Here is an 18,343-nt window from a genome sequence, read left to right on the forward strand (position 1 = left end):
GATTGGGTGGGGGTGTCCAGAGTCCAATTGGTTCATCCTTCCCTCCCCTCTGAAGCATCTCTGATTGTGAATTGCTATAGAACACAGTTTGAACACAGTTTAAAAACTGGTATGCCTGACCTGAAGGTCTATTCCAGAGCTTAGAGCTTAGGTCCTGAAAGAGCCACCCCTCAGACTGTAATGACTATAATTGTTGAGCTCCCTCTGGCTGTCTCCTTATGCATCCTGCGACTATCATTTACCACCATCCCAGGGGATCCAGGATATTTAGCCTCACTGTGTATATAGCTAGATTAAGCAACTTCAAACATCTGAAAATCATCTATGAGCCCATAAATAAACAAAATTCCTATCCTTGAGTACAAAAACGAAACAGTTACCATGAAGATCATCGCCTTTCCTTCATAGGAGACATGGAGCCACTCTCAGATTGACAATAATGGATATAAAATTGTATATGAGTTAGAGATCCACTAGAATATTTCTTGAAGAGTGATATAGTTCCAAGCCATGGAGAACAGTGCAGGATAGACAATCTCAGAGATCTGTGCCATTCTGTCAACTATGATTCTATTAATAAGCAGGAAAGTGCACGTTGGGAACTAGGTGGATTTTCTTCAGTATGCTTTCGATATTGCCCCTAAGCACAGATTCCCATGGAAACTAAACTAGAAGATAAGTCAAAGGAGATTGAAAATATTAAATATCAAATATTTCTTTGACTTATTGACTGCTTGATGTTAGCATTAGACTTCAGACCAGGCAGCAATATTACAGACATCACCCAGGCACTCAGGGGCAGCTTTCATATAAAGTTTATTTGAGTCTTAGTTTTTCATCTCTTGATTGGCAGTATCATTACCTTAAAAGTGGACTAACTATAACAATACATGTATGTAGAACTTGTAGTTTGTTTTGAATAATATTTATAATAGTTTTCATGAATTGATGGTTTACTTTGTGCCAACCTTTGTATCGAGTACTTCATACCACATTTCTCATTTAATTCATACAATTACATTGTAACTATTAATATCTCATTTGACAGGTGAGAAAATTTATGTCCAGAGAGGTTTGGTAATGCTAGTAATAGCAAATCATTATTCTGGCCTCTTATCAGACTCCAAATATTATTCTTAACTATCACTTCTTCACTAGAAAGTGTTATATAATTGGTTTGGGTAATGACTACTCATCAGAAAAGAATTGCAAATGTTAAATGGAAAGCATTTCAGAACTCTTTAGGCTGTCAGTCATGTGAACCTTTTCTGTTAGGGTTTTGTTCATATTCTCACCAGGAACCCTAGTCAGGTTGTTAATATATATTATTATAATCACCACTTGTAATCATATGATCATATAATGCCCAAGGATGTTGTATTCACCACAACCACCCTTCCTCCATAATGTCATCCAAATTTTATGTCATTCTTCTCTTCTCTCACTCCCTGATTCTCTTCACATTCCTTAGTTTAACTTCCTTCTGATCACCTGTTTCATGGGAAATATAACCTGGTTAGATAAGGAGGACTATTTGTCCCAGAGCTGGTTTGACATGTTGGCTCACCAGAGGAGACTGGGGCCCAAATCTTAAACACCCCGGCTTCTTGTCACTCAAGTGTGGTGTGCAGAACAGCAGCATCAGTGACATCTGGCAGACTCTTGGTCCCTACCCAAACCTACTGCATCATAATCTGCATTTCAAAGACATCCCCTAACCCTGTGATTTTAGGTACATAGAAGTTTGAGCAGCATGGTTCTTGTCTGTTACTGCAGCCATGATATGACATAGACGGTCCCAGAGCCTGTTCACAAGGGGAAAAGATGGGAAGAATCAGCAGGAAGACCCAGAGCCTGTGGCCTAACTCAGGGATATGATAAGCCAAAAGGAGGAAAGAGCCAAGACTTGTTCCCAACATGAATAAAGAAAACCTGTGGCATATAACATCAGAAGATCCAACACCTCTGCTGTTGTTCAAATGTACTAAAAACACATTCAGTCCAACTTGGAATCTATAGAAAGTCAAATAAAAGTTGAGTAGTCAATGTCACAAGAGTCATTAAAGGGCAGTCACTTAAGAGAGTTTCACTGAACAAATTTCACAAATAATCCTTCAGGGATGAAAAATGCTGATAAAGGTTTCCTTTTTGCAAAGTGATTTTGAGTATTTGCTTAATTTTGTTTTAATCCTGGACCTCTTATCTACTTTGGCTTTCATTGGCATCAATGGGAGTGTGAAAGAATTGACCTCACTTGAAAGTTCCTTTCAGCAAATGGTCAAAGCTTTGTTTTCTGCTTCATTGTTTTCTAAACTAGTGCATAAAAATAATACTTGTGCTTCAGGCATGTGCTGGCAACTTTAACCTCCTGTAATTTCCTGAGCCACATATTACATCTGTTTTCTGCTTACAGATGAACCTCAGCTCTCACTGCTTCAGGGTCTCCTTCATGTTCTTTTGGCCCCTTGTTGATGGTTGTTTGATAATTCTTATGGTTGTAATTCCTTGAATATCTTTTTTGTTATGATTGGATGAAGTCTAAGCAAGTGAGATATCACACATTGCATTTTTCCTGTCAAAGCAACCCCATATCATATATGCATGATAGTGTGGTTGCTGATTTAAAAACCAATTCTATAAGTAAAAGTGTCATGTTTCCCAGAGATTATAAATAACTAGACACAGATAAGCACAGGTGCATTTATATCAGCCTCCAAATATTCTGATAAGAAATACAGTTTGTTGTTTGACTTTCAAAGGGTAAATTTTTAAAATGTAACTGAAATGTGACTTTTGGCTTTGTATTTTAAAAGCATTATTTTTGGAAAATATTATGATAGAATGAGGTATAGACACTATAAAGCCAAAGGTTAGAGTCTTCTAACAGTAATAATTACTTTGCAATATTTGAATGAATAGCAAGTTTCTTATATGACATTTTATAATACTGCTTTATTATAGAAGCTTTTATCATTTTACCTCATTTAATTTGGTAAAATGATATAACATTCCTATGTATACAGAAAACCTCAGTCCTTGTAATGTATTCAGTCATGTTTACAGTTCAGTTTTCAGGTTCGGGAAAATTTTATTTCTAATGATATGAAGAAAATCTTATACAAGAAATTACTTCCTTTTTTGTTTTTTCAAATAAAGAAAAGAGGTTTAGTTGACTCATGGCTCTGCATGGCTGAGGAGGCCCCAGTAAACTTACAATCATGGTAGAAGGGGAAGCAGGCATGTCTTACATGCTGGCAGTCAAGAGAAGAATGAGCACGTGAGAGAGCAGGAAAGACTGTCGTTTATAACACCATCAGATCTTGTCAGAAACCACTTTCTTTTAAAACATTTATTTATTTATTTATTTATTTATTTATTTATTTATTTTAAAGAGGTAGGGGTCTATCTCTGCTGCACAGGCTGGAATGTAGTGGCATGATCATAGCTCACTTTAACTTTGAACTCCTGGCTCAAGGGATCCACCCATCTCAGCCTCCCAAGTAGCTAGAACTACAGGGACTCAACACCATACCCTGCTAATTTTTAAATTTTTTATACAGACAGGGTTTCACTATGTTACCCAGGCTGGTTTCAAACTCCTGGCCTTAAACGAGCCTCCTGTGTTACCCTCCCAAAGCACTGGAATCACAAGTAGAGCTACTGCTTCTGGTCCAGAAAACACTTCCTTTGGTATAGAAATGATGAGCTTTGTGATCCATAAGAATGAAGACATCATAAAATATTGTGACTCTAAGATATGGAGGGACTTCAGTTTCCTGTTCAGCATTCTAATAAGGGTAATTTAAGTGAATGACTTTCTAATTATTGAAAATGATGAAAGTATATGTAGGAAAAAAATCACTTTTATTATACAAGCAAGAAAACATAACCCAGTTAAATAGATTTCAGCAATGATAAGTAAGGAGAGGACCAGTCATTGCGAATAAAAGGGCCCATCCTATCAAAGTCAGCTTAGGAAACAAGGATGTCTTGAAAACCTGACCTGTTGACATTGGACATGTATTTAGGGGAGAAAACAGATTTTTGTTTCTTTTTTTTAGATTCTTAGCTGAGACACTTTTCTGAAAACAAAATCAGGTTAACAAAAGAAAAGCATGCAAAAGTTTGTTAACACGCGCTTTACCCATCACATTGGAAAGGCCTCTGTTCAAAAGCATTCTCTCTCAAGGCGATGGCTTAGGGGTCTTACTTTAGTAGTATTTTAACCAAGTAAATCCTACATAGTGACAAGACAAAAGAGAGAACAGTTGTAGTGTTTTAAAAGGTAGGAGAATGAGGGAAGTTGCTAAAATCTGTTCCCAGATTCCTCTGGTGCCTGCTTGGTGCCTTCTCTTGGCCAATAAGAAGTGCTGTCTCGGCTGGGTGCAGTGGCTCACACCTGTAACCCCTGCATTTTGGGAGGCCAAGGCTGGCAGATCACAAGGTCAGGAGATTGAGACCATCTTGGCTAACAGGATGAAACCTGGTCTCTACTAAAAATATAAGGAATTAGCCAGGTGTGGTGACAGGTACCTGTGGTCCCAGCTACTTGGGAGGCTGAGGCAGGAGAACCGCTTGAACCTAGGAGGCAGAGGTTGCAGTGAGCTGAGATCACACCACAGCAGCACTCCAGCCTGGGCGACTCCAGCCTGGGCGACTCCATCTCAAAAAAAGAACAAAAGAAGTGCCATCTCCAGGAAAGAAGGATTTGCGTCCTGCCATCAGGTTGTTAGAGGCTGAGGCAGAGTGTTCCCCTACATTTTTAGTCTTTAACTTAACTCTCATCAAAGGGGATTTTGTTCCCTTCATATTGTTGACAAGCTCCTATGTTGAGCATTCAAAAGAAGTGGCTGATATGGTTCTTGGCTTTCAAGCATGTACTTAATTGAAAGACTGGACATCTTATACATTAAGATGTTTAAGAATATTTTTCAGCCATCTGTATTTGAAAGTATAAACTGTTACTCCACTGGAAGAGCTTTGTATTGATTGTGGATTCAGGAACCCACAGGGGAAGGCTAGATTCAGAAAAGTCAGAGAACTAAAGAGCAAGGGAAAAGAGGCACCTGGAGAGAGGAGCGAAATGCAATTAACTGAACAACATCAGGACTTCACATCAGAAGTTCTGCCTTGAAAGCATTTTAAAAAATGGGGCCTCATAGACATTGCCTCTCTCCTCCCTTGGCCGCCTTGCCTCAGCTTTGGGAGGGAAGCATTACATGCAGTTTTTTACCTCCTCTCATAGTTTGGGACCATGATATGGGAGACCTCCTGAAGTCATGGCAACGATGGGAAAGGATTTTCTTCACGGGTTTATTCAGATTTGCACTTGGCAGAAAACTTTCAGCAGAAAGACATCAGCTTTCTTAGGACTTTGGTTTTAAAGTTGAGTTTGGAAACCAAACTGAAGATTAAAACATGCAGAATATTCTCTATGCCATTTAGCTGTCTGCAGTGCATGCCAGAGAGCAGAAACCCACTGTTGCTGGGTACCCAGCCATGTCCTCCCCACCCCCACCCTGGTGAAGCTGGGAGTGAGAAGCCAGGGGAAGTACCATGTATACACATGGCCAGAAAAAAAGACTAACACGATTCGTGGGCATTAGAGCACTGTTCTCTATCTGGAAATTGAGGGTGATTATTTCTCCTTCATTGTGTGCAGCATCCTTTTGAGATAGTTTGGGGAGGGATTTTGTCAAATTGGAGAATTATGATTAATGGTGAATGCCTTGGAGAGCCAGCCCTCGTGAATGCATTATCCTCAGCTGCTTTTCCATCTGCACGCACAGATCGCTTAGTGCCAGAGCTGTGAGACCTCCAGAGCTGAGCTGGTCCAGCCTGCTTTATTTTGGCTGATGAACAAAAAGACCCAGAGTGGGTGAGGGGCTTACCCTGCAGCACATAAGGAGCCAGCCCAAAGCCAGGATGAGAACCAGTCTCCCATGTCTACAGGATACTGTTTCCACTGCCTAACACAATGCCACTCTGTTCACCATTCAATTCAACAGCTATTTATTTGAACCTCGCTGGATCTGCCAGGAACTAGGCTAAGCCCTGGATTTCTAAAATGGGTAAGGCATGTTCCCGCCCCTTGAGGAGCTCATAGTCTGGGAGGGAGAGAGGGAGGGAGAAACATTGATAGTACATCTTGTTAATTTTTTTTAATGAAGAGAGGAATGAGCACAGGGATAGAAACTCAGAGGAAGAGCACGTGGAACATCCTAGGAGTGCTGAAGCAGGTGCCATTGGAGCTGAGGCTTAAAGGACTGGCAAGGGTGACTTTCGGGAAGGAGAGCGAAAAGAGCAGCCCAGAAGAGGAGCGGTGTGAGCCCCACCTGCTGTGCTCCACTACCAACCAAGTCCTCGCGCTCCTCCATGGAGAAGCAGAAGGGGCTTCACCTTTAATTCAGTAATATTTTTTCTCTTAAAATTGCAGGTGGAATATACAGTGAGTATTTTGAATTATTTTTGTTCTATTTCATCAAGTAGAAGATTGACCTAAAATGTTTGGCCAGAGAGAAATAGAAAAGCCAATCCCAGTTTAAATTGTTTGAATCTGATTCAGTCAGGATCTCAAATCTTCCTTCTTATGATTTCATCTTGTTTTGAAAGCTACCTGAATTGAAGACAGAGCAGGGTACAGAATGAGTTTTGGCTTTAATACACTAAAGACTACACCAATAACCTGAAAGACCCAGTTGAAAACCATGGGCTAAATGAGATACTGAATGAAAGCTGGGTACTGAGACCCCTACTCTTCCTTGTTTCTGGTGATTTTTTGCTCCAAATCTTGTTATGACATACTGCAACATCCCTCTGTATAGTTTATTAAGTGGCTGTGAGAGAGGAAGGGGACCCCCTGGGTCAGAAACCCCTTGCTACATGGAAAGAGCAGAGAAAGCAGAACTAGAGTGGATGCCTTCTCCGTCATTTGGTCTTTTCCCATGAGCAGTGAAATCAAACAACATGGACTGATTATCTTCTAAATACAAAGCATTCTACTAAGAGCTTTGAGGATGTAAAGAATGAGAAAGGCTAGGAGCAGTGACTCATGCCTGTAGGCCCAGCACTTTGGGAGGCCAAGGCAGGTGGATCACTTGAGCCCAGGAGTTTGAGACCAGCCTGTGCAACATGGTAAAACCCCATCTCTATATAAAAAAATACACACATTAGCTGGTCATGGTGGTACATGCCTGTAGTCCCAGCTACTCAGGAGGCTGAGGTGGGAGGATGGCTTGATTCTGGGAGGCAAAGACTGCAGTGAGCTGAGATTGTGCCACTGCACTCCAGCCTGGGCAACAGAGCCAGACCCTGTTTCAAAAGCAAACAAAACAAAAAAGCATGAGAAGATACTATTCTTCCCCTCAAGCACCTTATAGGGAGCAAGGTCTCATGCCATATAAGGTAGAACTGTACTACTTATTTTCTTAGTAGGCATGTTAATGTTGGCAAGGAAGTATGAGCTTCAATTTCATCTGTTAATTGGGGCACTAGTTACAGGGATGTGGTGAGATTCAATGAGATAATCTATGTAAAACTCCTAGCATAATACCTGAGATATGATACATGCTCAGTTAATATTAGTTGCCATAATCATGATCATCATTGTGGTGTAGAGGAACTAAGCTCTGATTTCTAAGCTCTGATGTCTCTGTTAACATCTCCACATGGATCTTTAACAAGCAGATCAAACTTAACCTGTCAAAAAAATGGAAGTGCTGATTATTTTCCTCTCCAGACTGTTTTTTTCCCTCATCTTAACTGATTAAATGACATCATCATGTTATTGCTAAAACCAGAGACTCAGGGGATACCATTGATGTCCTCCCTTTTTCTTTTCCTTAATTTCCAACCAACAAACAAGTTTTGTCTTTGCTGCTTCTAAAGAAATATGAATTCACCTATTTCTCTTCCATCTCTGCTGCTACTACTCTGATCCAATGATCCAAGGCATCATTGTCTGTTGCCTTTCTTTTTTTTTTTTTTTTTGAGACAGAGTTTTGCTGTTGTTACCCAGACTGGAGTGCAATGGCACGATCTCAGCTCACTGCAATCTCCGCCTCCTGGGTTCAAGCAATTCTCCTGCCTCAGCCTCCCAAGTAGCTGGGACTACAGGCGCTCACCACCATGCCCAGCTAATTTTTGTATTTTTAGTAGAGATGGGGTTTCACCTTGTTGACCAGGATAGTCCCATCTCTTGACCTCGTGATCCACCCACCTCGGCCTCCCAAAGTGCTGGGATTATAGGCGTGAGCCACTGCCTTTCATTTGTAGCTCTTTCATTCTCCCACTGTCAGTAAGCTTTATTGATGACACTGTCCCCTTTCTGTTTCTCTAATATGCCAACCCCTTTCTTCCCTCAGGGCCTTTGCACTAGATATTTCATCTAATGGGACCATCCTTTCTTTCTCCCCAGTGGCTTCATTACTTGCCTGCCTTTGCAAATCAGTTATTTGTTCAAATGTCATTCCCACAAACAACTTCCCTGACACTGCTTCTTTCACCTCACCTACCACCCAGTTTTTTTGTTTTCTTTTTTTTTTTTTTTTTTTTTTTTTTTTAGATGGAGTCTTGCTTTGTCTCCCAGGCTAGAGTGCAGTGGCACAATTTCGGCTCACTGCAACCTCTGTCTCCAGGTTCAAGCAATTCTGCTGTCTCAGCCTCCCGAGTAGCTGAGATTACAGGTACCTGCCACCATGCTCAGCTAATGTTTTATACTTTTAGTAGAGATGTATTTTACCATGTTTGTCAGACTGATCTCAAACTCCTGACTTCAACTGATCCAGCTGCCTCAGCCTCCCAAAGTTCTGGGATTACAGGTATGAGCCACCACGCCTGGCCAATATCACAGTACACTCTTTTATTTTTTCTGGAACATCTCCAAGGGTGCTACCGAAAGTGGGTGTTGGGGAAGTACTGGAGAATCTCATTGGATGTTTTTTGGAGAGGGCTTGAAAGTGGTTTACATTACTTCTACTCAGATTTCTTTGGCCAGAGTTCAGTCTCATAAACCCAACCTACCTGCAAGGGATGCGAAGAAATGTCATTTACTAATGCGGTCAGGAATATGAAACAGTGTGGCAAACACATATTTGACTTCCATAGCTCATGTAACTGAAAGTCCAAGTGTGTGGCTTTCAGATATGCCCAATGACACCAAGCTTCGGTTTTTCTCTGTCCAACACTGGATTCTCTTTCAGTTTGGCCACACTCAGATAGGTTCTCCTCTTGCTGATGTCAGATGGATCAGAAGTTCCACATCTTGACCTACAGTGGTAAATAAACAATGAGGCTCTTTCCTGGAAACCCAGAAGAAGTCTTCTAGACTCTGGTTGGGGCACCTGCCCGTCACAGAGCCAATTACTATAATGAAAGGAATGTGACCCTGATTACCTGGGACCACTCTTGTGTTCTCCATCCCTGAATTTGGGGGATAGTGAGGCAATTGAACCTTGGTGGATCAAGACTGAGAAAGGGGTGCAGCTTTAAAAAACTCTTATGGGAAGTAGGATAATTGGATGCCAGTGGCAAAAACAGACAAACAAAAATATTCACTACAGCAGCATGTAAGATTTATCAACCAATATGCAATTCTAAACACTCTGATCAATGGACCACATTTTCTTCTTGAGTTAATTCTAGCAGCAATGGTCTCTACCAGAAGCACATTATACAGCCAAACTATTTTTTGAAGTACATAGAAACTATTGGTTCTTTGCTTTGTCATACTTTAGGCTGAATTTTTTCTTGACTAAGTAGAAGGCTAAGTGGCTTTATTCTACTAAAAAATGTTTATTTTGTGTTGTTAGTTTTCATGGGCAGCAAGGTCTTCCCTTATGTATCTCACCTCTGCAGAGTTCTTGGATAATGCAGTTATAGCTTATGATAAGGCTAAGTGTAAGACTGAGTGGCTGAAGTAAGGTGAGAACAAGATTATCAAAGGAGAAGAAAGAATAATGGCAAGGAGGGATCCAGGACCCAAGGAATGAAGTTAAGTGAGTCAGAGATTGTTGGATGGCTGGAACAGCTTGAGGGGGTTTTAGGCAACAAGAAGAGGATTGAGATGTAAGGAAGACACCAATTGTTCTTCCTGGTCCAGGAAAATAAGGGCTGTAGAAAGAAACCACCACCACTTGAGACCCTTACAAGGGAAGCAGTGCCCTCATGAGAGCATCAAATTGTGGCTAGACAAAGAAAATAAAGGATGCTCCACAAAGAGGCTGGCTTTAAAATCCCCTGCCCAAGAGCCAGTTTATCATGATTTCAGCTCAGGTATGGGCTGAATCAAAAAAAAACCCTAGTGATCAGTCAACTGGAGGCCACCTGTGGTTGAGTTATGGTCACTCAACAAATATGTGTTGAGACCATGATGTGCCAGCCTTCTGTTAGGTTCAGCCTCAACTACATATCAAAAATAGAAATTTTGATAATCGATGTACAAATGATCACAGCGTAATATAGGGAGATCTGATTCTGGGCTGCTTCTACACAGGAAGGGGCAGGAAGACTCCAGTTGTCAATCTGGACACAACATTCAGCACATAGAGTTAGCTGCTGTAAAGATCAAGACCTAGAAGCATACTGATCTGTTTTTATAGTGGTCATGACGTATGGATGGGTGTTGAGTGATGGTTCTAGCTGCTTGGCTCAGCAGAAATCCTGTTGAACAGCTTGCAGTAGGGGTTCAGGAGTTCTATGACAGCAGAATAAAACCCATTGGCCAGACAACTGGTCATTGCAACAGATTTCATCATGAAGTGACGAGGTAGGCATGTACATCAGTGGGCAGTCTAGAATAAGGCTCAACGTAAAAATGCTGAGACAGGTTGCCAGGAGGTAGCAGAGCCCACCTCAGGGCTGTATGAGAGGGTAGATTTGGGTTTTGGGGATGAGATAAGCAAGAGAAAGGCAGATGGTCCCAAGTCCCGGAAGTACAGGAATGTTCAGCAGGTGACAAGAATGGGCTTTGGTACAGGGAATAAATAGAAATTCCATCATCAGAAATGAGTCACTGCCTGAGATCCAAGTCTTATGAACAGGGAAAGAGTAGTACACTTTTCATAGCATGAGTACAGATCAGAAACAGTCAAGGGGATCTGGACACTGGGCCCTGGGTGTTAGACTAGAGCTCCAGAAATCCCATCAGCAGCACGTCAGGCTGAGTTGTGGGGACCTGGGTGGGCCGAGCCTGCAGCTGGAGTCAGATGGTACCGCTGAACCATGGGAGAGATGCAGAAGCTGGGACTCAAAGCCACAGCTTTGTCTGGCCCATAAGGCACTCCCCTTCTCTCCAAGGCACACTGGGCTAGGCCAGCCTTCGGCCCTGGCAAGAATGAAGGAAGCAGGCACACACACATTTCCTTGAGCCTGAGGCTCTTCTCTTCATCTCTTCTGTTGTCATTTAGAGGATTCTGGCAGAGGTTTGGGGTCAGTAGCTGAGTTAACTCACCTTACAGATTATAGTGGTTCAGGAACTTTCTTAGTCTTTAAGTCTTTCCCCTCTGCTTTTAGTATTTTAAGGAGCAGATAATTTTTCAAATGCAAATTTCTTAATTAGATATGATATTCTCACTACCTGACATATTATGTATTTATTAGTTGTCTACAACACCTAAAAGGATTGCCAGCTCCCAAGTGCAGGGTCTTTGTTTGTTCACTACTGGGTTCCAAGTGCCAAGACCAGTGTCTGTCACATAGTAGATGCTCAGCTGTTTGTTGAGTGAACAAATGTAAATAAATGAATAAGCAAGTGAACATTCCATCCTTAAGGGCTTGTCTAGCTCTAAGCTGTCCACAGACATGGTATATCCAAATGAGATAATTCATGGGTTCATGCTAAGTAATCAAAAGGTTTCTCTGGATATGGTAGGAAAATTATGACTAATTCATCCTGTACATAATGAAATGATCATTCCTTTGTTAGTTACTCTAAGAGTAATTCAGATTTTTATGTCAGTTCAAACTTTGACCCTTCTCATTTTCCTACAAGAAATATAAGCTTTGCTTGTTTGTGTTTATAATCAGTGGGATGGATTTTACTTCATCAAAAGGGCATCATTTTCCCCTTTAAAGTGGACCTGTGTTAAAGTTTACTATAATTTACTGAATACTCACTCTGTGCTTGCAGTATTCTAAGCACTTTTCATATATCAACTCATCTTTTTAATAGTTGCATGTGGCAACTATTATTCTTCTTCCCATTTTTCCTATGGAGAGCACAGATAAGTTAAATAACTTGCCTAAGGTCAGACTGCTAATAAGTAAAGGATCTGGGAGCATCCTTAGTATCAGACTATGCAGCTTATACTGGTATATTAGTAAACATCACTTATGTCTTCATTTATTGAGTGAATAGAGGATAAATAAGATATGTTGACTACTTCAGAGGCTTCCTGTGAGGATAAAATGAGTTAATACAGGCAAAACACTTAAAGCAGTCAACAAATGTTAGCCTTTTTTCATCCACTACCACCCTCTAGGAACTCACAGTCTTGTAGATGAGACAGCATGATAAATAAACTTCAGGCACACACATATATGGAGATGTACACATATGGATGGAAACATACATATCGATCTCATTATATTTTTATTTGGGATTGATCAATATTTTCTTTCACTGATGGAGATTGGGAGGGAAGAGCTGAAGCCAGAGACATGAAGTTTATTTTGAATCACACAAGAAGGCAGTGTGGCTCACAGCTGGAGAAATTACAGATCTTAGCCACTCCTCAGTTGGCCTGATAGAAAAGCATTTACACATAGAAAGAAAATGGCTGGCATTTATTCTGCACTCACTATGTGCTGGACGCTGTGCCAAGCACTTTACATGGATTATACCCTTGAATCCTCATCACATCCCTTCACATTAGGTACCATTATCCACATGCAAGTGATGAAGTGATAGAAGCCTGGGAGGCTAAGGACTTGCCTGGGGTTCCCCAGCTGGCTCATGCATGCTACAAAGCCAGAGCTTTTAATGATTTCTCAATATCACAAGATCCCTCGTTGGGGCAGAGGAGGTCAATCATAGCAGCAGTTTGCTGCTATCTAAGGCTTCTCATGAAATTCAGGACATGGTTAGGGTAGAAACTGGTAATTTTTTAAATTATATAATTAGAAATCTCTTTTAAGATAATTTTTAAATTTTAAATCCAATTCATTTGCTGAATAATTTTCTTGAGTTAGCTCTAATAACATCCTTTTAGCATAATTATTTGAGATACAAGAGCTTAAGATAGAATTCTTAAGAACAGTGTCTGATTGCTGACAGGTAATTTTGTGGTGCAGTAATAGATTTAAGGTAAGTCCCAGTTGTCACAGCCATGAATACTCAGGATTTCTGTACAGGCTTGTGGTGTCGAATCCCTATTAATCTCAATAGGGGAGGCACTAGGCTTCAAGAGGGGCTAAAGAAGAGACCCAGAGCCAGCAAAGGAGACCTGGGGTATTTTAGGGTCTCACATATGGGGGACACAGTCCAGTAGTGGTTTGCCGGACAAGATAACCAACAGTGGTGGTGAACAGGGCGGGAAAGCCACAGTGCTTGCAAGCAGCATGCAGTCTATACAGCATTTCCACTTAACACCTTCTCCCTAATGACCTCCACCTACCTACCTTAATTTAATCCAAGTCGCAGGGTCTCAATCCCCAGTACTGCCCGTGTTCTGCAAGACAGCCTGGGGACGCAGATATTCCTCATAGACAAGGAACAAAATTCTGGGTTGGCCATGCCAGATTCCCTATCTCAGACCACACATTCAGATATGGCCTCCATGCAGGGTCATTCTAAGGGTGTGCTCAAGTGATTGCTGTCCAGTGCATTTACCCTATGAAGCTGGTTGTATTTTTCTTCATTTGTTTGTTTCATTCATTCATCTACTCACTCAGCACATGCATAGTGAGCCTACACAGGATTTGTTCTAAGTGAACATGACACTTCCAGCTTGATGGATCTTCCCTTACTTTCATGGCAGAAGAAACTGGAAAAACAAGCTAAGGCAGGAGGAAATGAGCGGGTAATGGGGGATAAGTCCCCATAGAGAAAGGAGCCACCACGAGTGGGTGGGGTAGTGAAGTGGAAACAGCCTGAATGGGAAGAAAAAGCCAGTAGGGTAGAAGCAGGGAGGGTTCCAAAGGAGAAAGCGAGACAAATCAGTGTTATTTGCCCCATTTTGCCAGAATCAGGAGGAGGTACCAAGTTAGAAGAAATTGGGGAGGTGGCATGGGAAGTAGTATTGAGCCAAAGGAAAGAGTAGCAGGCCACTTGCCTAATATCTGCAAGAATACCCAGTTTGCACGTTCCTTTGTCTGTGGTTTGGTTTGATAGACTATTGCATCACTATGTCATTGTCTAATTGTCCAGGGTGGAGAAAATGACCCATCCTGCAGTAGAAGCAGGTAGGAAAGTGAGATTTCACTTCTTTGTTTGGATGCCTGGAGTGCCTAAAAGGAGAGCTTACCTATGATGGAGCCTCTCACAGTTTGTTTATCTTACTTTGTATCTGATCATTTAAATCTGAAAACAAGTTATGACTCACCTTGACATGTTGGGTTCTAGGTTAGATACCCAAAGGCACTTAAAATAGGTGTATCTATCACCTGAAAATGTAGCTTCTCTTTTTCCTCTTGTGTAAATAATTTGGTAATCACTAAAAAAGGACCTCAGACCATTTGGAAGAATCAACACAGCAACAGCACAGTTTATCTGCCCGTGAAAACCTATTGCAGTCCCACAAAGACACTTAACACATTGGCCTTGGATCTGGGACTCTATCAGCCCACTAGACCATACTGGGCTGGGGTCACTCTTTCACAGAGTGCCTTCAACTTCCACAGTGTGCCCTCACAAAATGTCTCAGACAGAAGCCAGGCCCTGTCCTTATCCTCAAATTACCCTCAAGACTAAAACTCAGCTCAGCTGCTGAGGTGACTTGACCAGGGTCACAGGGCTGGGAAGTAACCAAGGTGGTATTTGAATTCAGATCTGCTCTTCTTCAGTGCAATAGTTCTTCCTCCATGCCCTGCTATTCCCTAGGGCATTGTCAGTAGGGAATATTCTTCCTGCAGAGGCCTTCTCCATTCATTACATATTTATTGAGTGCCTACTATGTGCCCATACTGTTCTAGGCTGGTCATGTCTCTGCCTTCTTGTCCTCCTGAAGCCAAAGTTTGAAAGACAGAATATGTGAATCCTTGAAGTGTTCATGATTCATGCAGTCGACTCTCTGCCCCTGCAAACACACCTGAAGGCAGTGTATTTCCCCCACAAAATATTCTGTCCCTTTGCACTATGTAACTTGTCCAAAGGAGACAGAACTTCTTTTTTTCTGCCTTCAGAGACATGTAGTGAGCTAATATTTCTGGAGGCACTAAGGTAAATGTCAAGGATGTTTTTTCAGTGAATCTTACAGGCTGACCTTACTTTTTACTTGCAACAGAAATAATAGCAGTGGCCATGCAAACATATAATCCCAAGGTGAAGAAATTGCAGGGCAGGGTGAGGGGAAAATGCATTTTGACACTCTTGCTTTGACTGATACCATTTAAGTGGCCTATATTCAGCCGGAATTTGATTTAGGTCAGATGTAACAGTAAATTACAATGCCAGAAAAGGGTGTCTGGAGATGATGCCATTTGTGGGGTGTATCTGTGGTATCTCTGATTGGGGCCACCTTTGATCTGTGTCCCCTGCTGCTCAGTAAATGACTGACTATAAATGATGTAAGATATCAGAGGCTCACAGAGGCATGGCAAAGATGGATCCAGGTCAGAATACCCATCAGGGGCCTTCAAAAGCAATTCAGCTGTTCAGTTTAGGGATAGCTCTTTAGCTACTAACGGGTCTTCATTTAACTGCTTGAGAACAACCTTATCAAGCTGCCAAGGTGATACAGAAAGGGATATGTGAAATTTATGTAGTGGGGAGCTGAAGGTACTTTATATAGCCACAGGATTCTGTAGGCTCAATCAGTATGTGTCATGTGGAACACCGTTCAATGGAATGAAAGCATTTCACGCTTTTGGTTTTTCAACGGAAGCCTGTCAGCAAGTTTCCTACAGCAAAAAATAACTGTACTGTGGTTGAACTTCACTAAGAATCCTAGCCAATCAGATAATGCTATAACACCATGAGGAGGAATTTAGGGCTTTGCCAGTATAATAGGGTACACTGCTAAAAGGATTTGTTAACATGGGCCAGGAGGGTTGGTCATCACCACTGGAATATTGATTTTTACCCTTCAGGCAAAGTCCATCTTACTTTCTCAGTGTCTGTCCTCTGTCCCAAGTTCAGGCAGGGTGAGGAAAAGCTGGTGCAGTGAAGCTCTGTGCAATAAGAAGGTTGCTAGGGCTTGATTTGAAGTAAAGGAATTAATATTTAAATACATACTCAGTGTTAACCCTGAAACCACCCATCCTCTGTGCCCTTGGCAGACATTGCTCATGGATGACAGCACTCACCCATGAAGCCCAGATTTAGGCTCCAAATCCTCGACAGAGGGCCTGTGGCAGCTGCAGTCAATCAACAAGGTTCGGCAAGCAAAATAGCACCAATGTGCCATCCAGGTATTTAAAAATGATTTCCTCAAGGACACAAACCACAGCTTCCCATCTCCTCACTTGTTCTTGGCTGTCTTTGCTGCCCAGTAAATGTCTGCTGTTAAATTAGAACTTGCATTTTGAGAATGGTACCCACAGCTAGATGAGCCTATATTTTTTTAAGGAAGTTGGAAAAAATCCATATGGGGCTACAGATAACCACATCTCTGGGTCAAAGGCTGACTGATACAGTTAGGTGTGTACACAGCTATACAAACCACTCCTGTGGCTAAGTGGCTTTTGACAAATGTGATAAAATGAGCAAGAATCAAATTAGATCTACTTCCAGATTGGCTTTTCTGTTTTCTCTCCTTTTTTTCCTCTTCCCTGACCCATTGGTTTTCTTCTTTCCATCTTATTTAAATTATAATGTATTTACAAGAATCCAGCAACATGCATTATTGTTACTTACCACTTTATGAGCACAATGATGGTTTCGGTGAAATGATTAAGAACATTGGCTTAAAAGCCGACTGCCTGAGTTTGATTCCCCAACCCCTTCCATTACTAGCTGTGTGACCTTGGCCAAATTACATAATTTCTCATCACCTCAAAGTCCTCAGCAATAAAACAGGACTAGTAACAGCATCATTTTACTGTGGAATAGATGAATATAAAATGTAGCTCCTGCCTTCACTCTAATTGAGGAATTGAACTGGTTAAAAAAGTGAAACAGAAAAATACAGACATTCCTCCTATAGTTGAAGTCCCCATAAAGCGAATGAATATATGAGAGCCGATACCTTGGGGAACATGGTATCCTTTATGCAGCCTCTGTTGATAATGACCCCGTTTTGCTTGGGGATTAGCAACATTCTTAGAAAAAAAAATACTGCTCCCAGTACAGTCCAGGAACAAATGTGGCTGTGTACATTAACACCACAGTGGGGCTGCAGCATGTAGACTGGAGAGTGCTGATGCTGGCCCCAGGCAGAAGAGTTAAAGATTGGGGAGACCCTTAATGTTGAATCACGTGTTAATGAACAGAGGTGTCTCAGTGAGGTTTGAGTTTTTTGTTTTAAGCTATACTCATTTATCTTAAAAAAAAAAAAAAAAAAAAAAGCTCATTGAAATTTCTGTAGGAACTAGAACTTGGTTATTCCTGGAACTCCATTCACTAATCCTCTTTTACTCAGTAAAAGAATGGCTTTCTGTAGAGCAGTTTTTGACAACCCAAGGTTTCTTATCCATCTGTTCAACAACAGTTTAGTGCCTAATATGTGCTAACATGGTGCTGGGTACAATGGTGTCCACAAAGGCAGAGTCCCTGTCCTTATAATTTGTGAAGTTGTGATAAAATTACATTTGTTAAAATGCAGACATACTGTTGTTGCAGACAGACTTCCTGTGCTAAGTTGGACTGTTAAGACTGGAAGGGCAACAACAGAGATGGCACCAGCAGTGGCCAGGGGAGGAGGCTCCTGCTCCTGTAAAATCTGCCACATCTTCCCTGGCCACACTTCTGCATAATAACATTCCCAAAGATAGATAATTGATTTCTCAATCTTTGTAAAGTATGAATAAGAGAGTTTTCAGAAACAGTGATTTTTTAAAATTTGAAGTATTTAAATTAAGTAAACACAATGTGCTTACCTTCTGCCAGATTGCCACCTCAAAGCCCCCTTTATCCAGAAATTCAAGGTAGAATTTAGAGAGGAGAAATGAGTGAAGATGAGAAGACCCAGAGAATCCCCAGTAGGGGATATTCTGCAAGTTGAGCCTCAAAATATGATTGAAATCTTGA

The 18,343-nt window shown here is 41.4% G+C and overlaps 1 protein-coding gene across 5 annotated transcripts in view; it reads left to right on the top strand.

Moving 5' to 3' along the window:
• The window catches only part of APBA1 (amyloid beta precursor protein binding family A member 1), a 229,307-nt gene that overhangs the window by 78,462 nt on the left and 132,502 nt on the right, over positions 1-18,343 (top strand). The window contains exon 2 of one of the 5 annotated variants that reach the window (XM_054254995.2): positions 8,564-8,684. The exons of the other annotated variants lie outside the window; for them this stretch is intronic. The gene's annotated coding sequence lies outside the window, so the exon portion shown is untranslated. The remainder of the gene's footprint in view (positions 1-8,563; positions 8,685-18,343) is intronic. 5 annotated transcript variants of the gene reach the window in all.

Source organism: Callithrix jacchus, chromosome 1 (genome assembly GCF_049354715.1).
Source record: "Callithrix jacchus isolate 240 chromosome 1, calJac240_pri, whole genome shotgun sequence".
NCBI classification, from domain to species: Eukaryota; Metazoa; Chordata; class Mammalia; order Primates; family Cebidae; genus Callithrix; species Callithrix jacchus.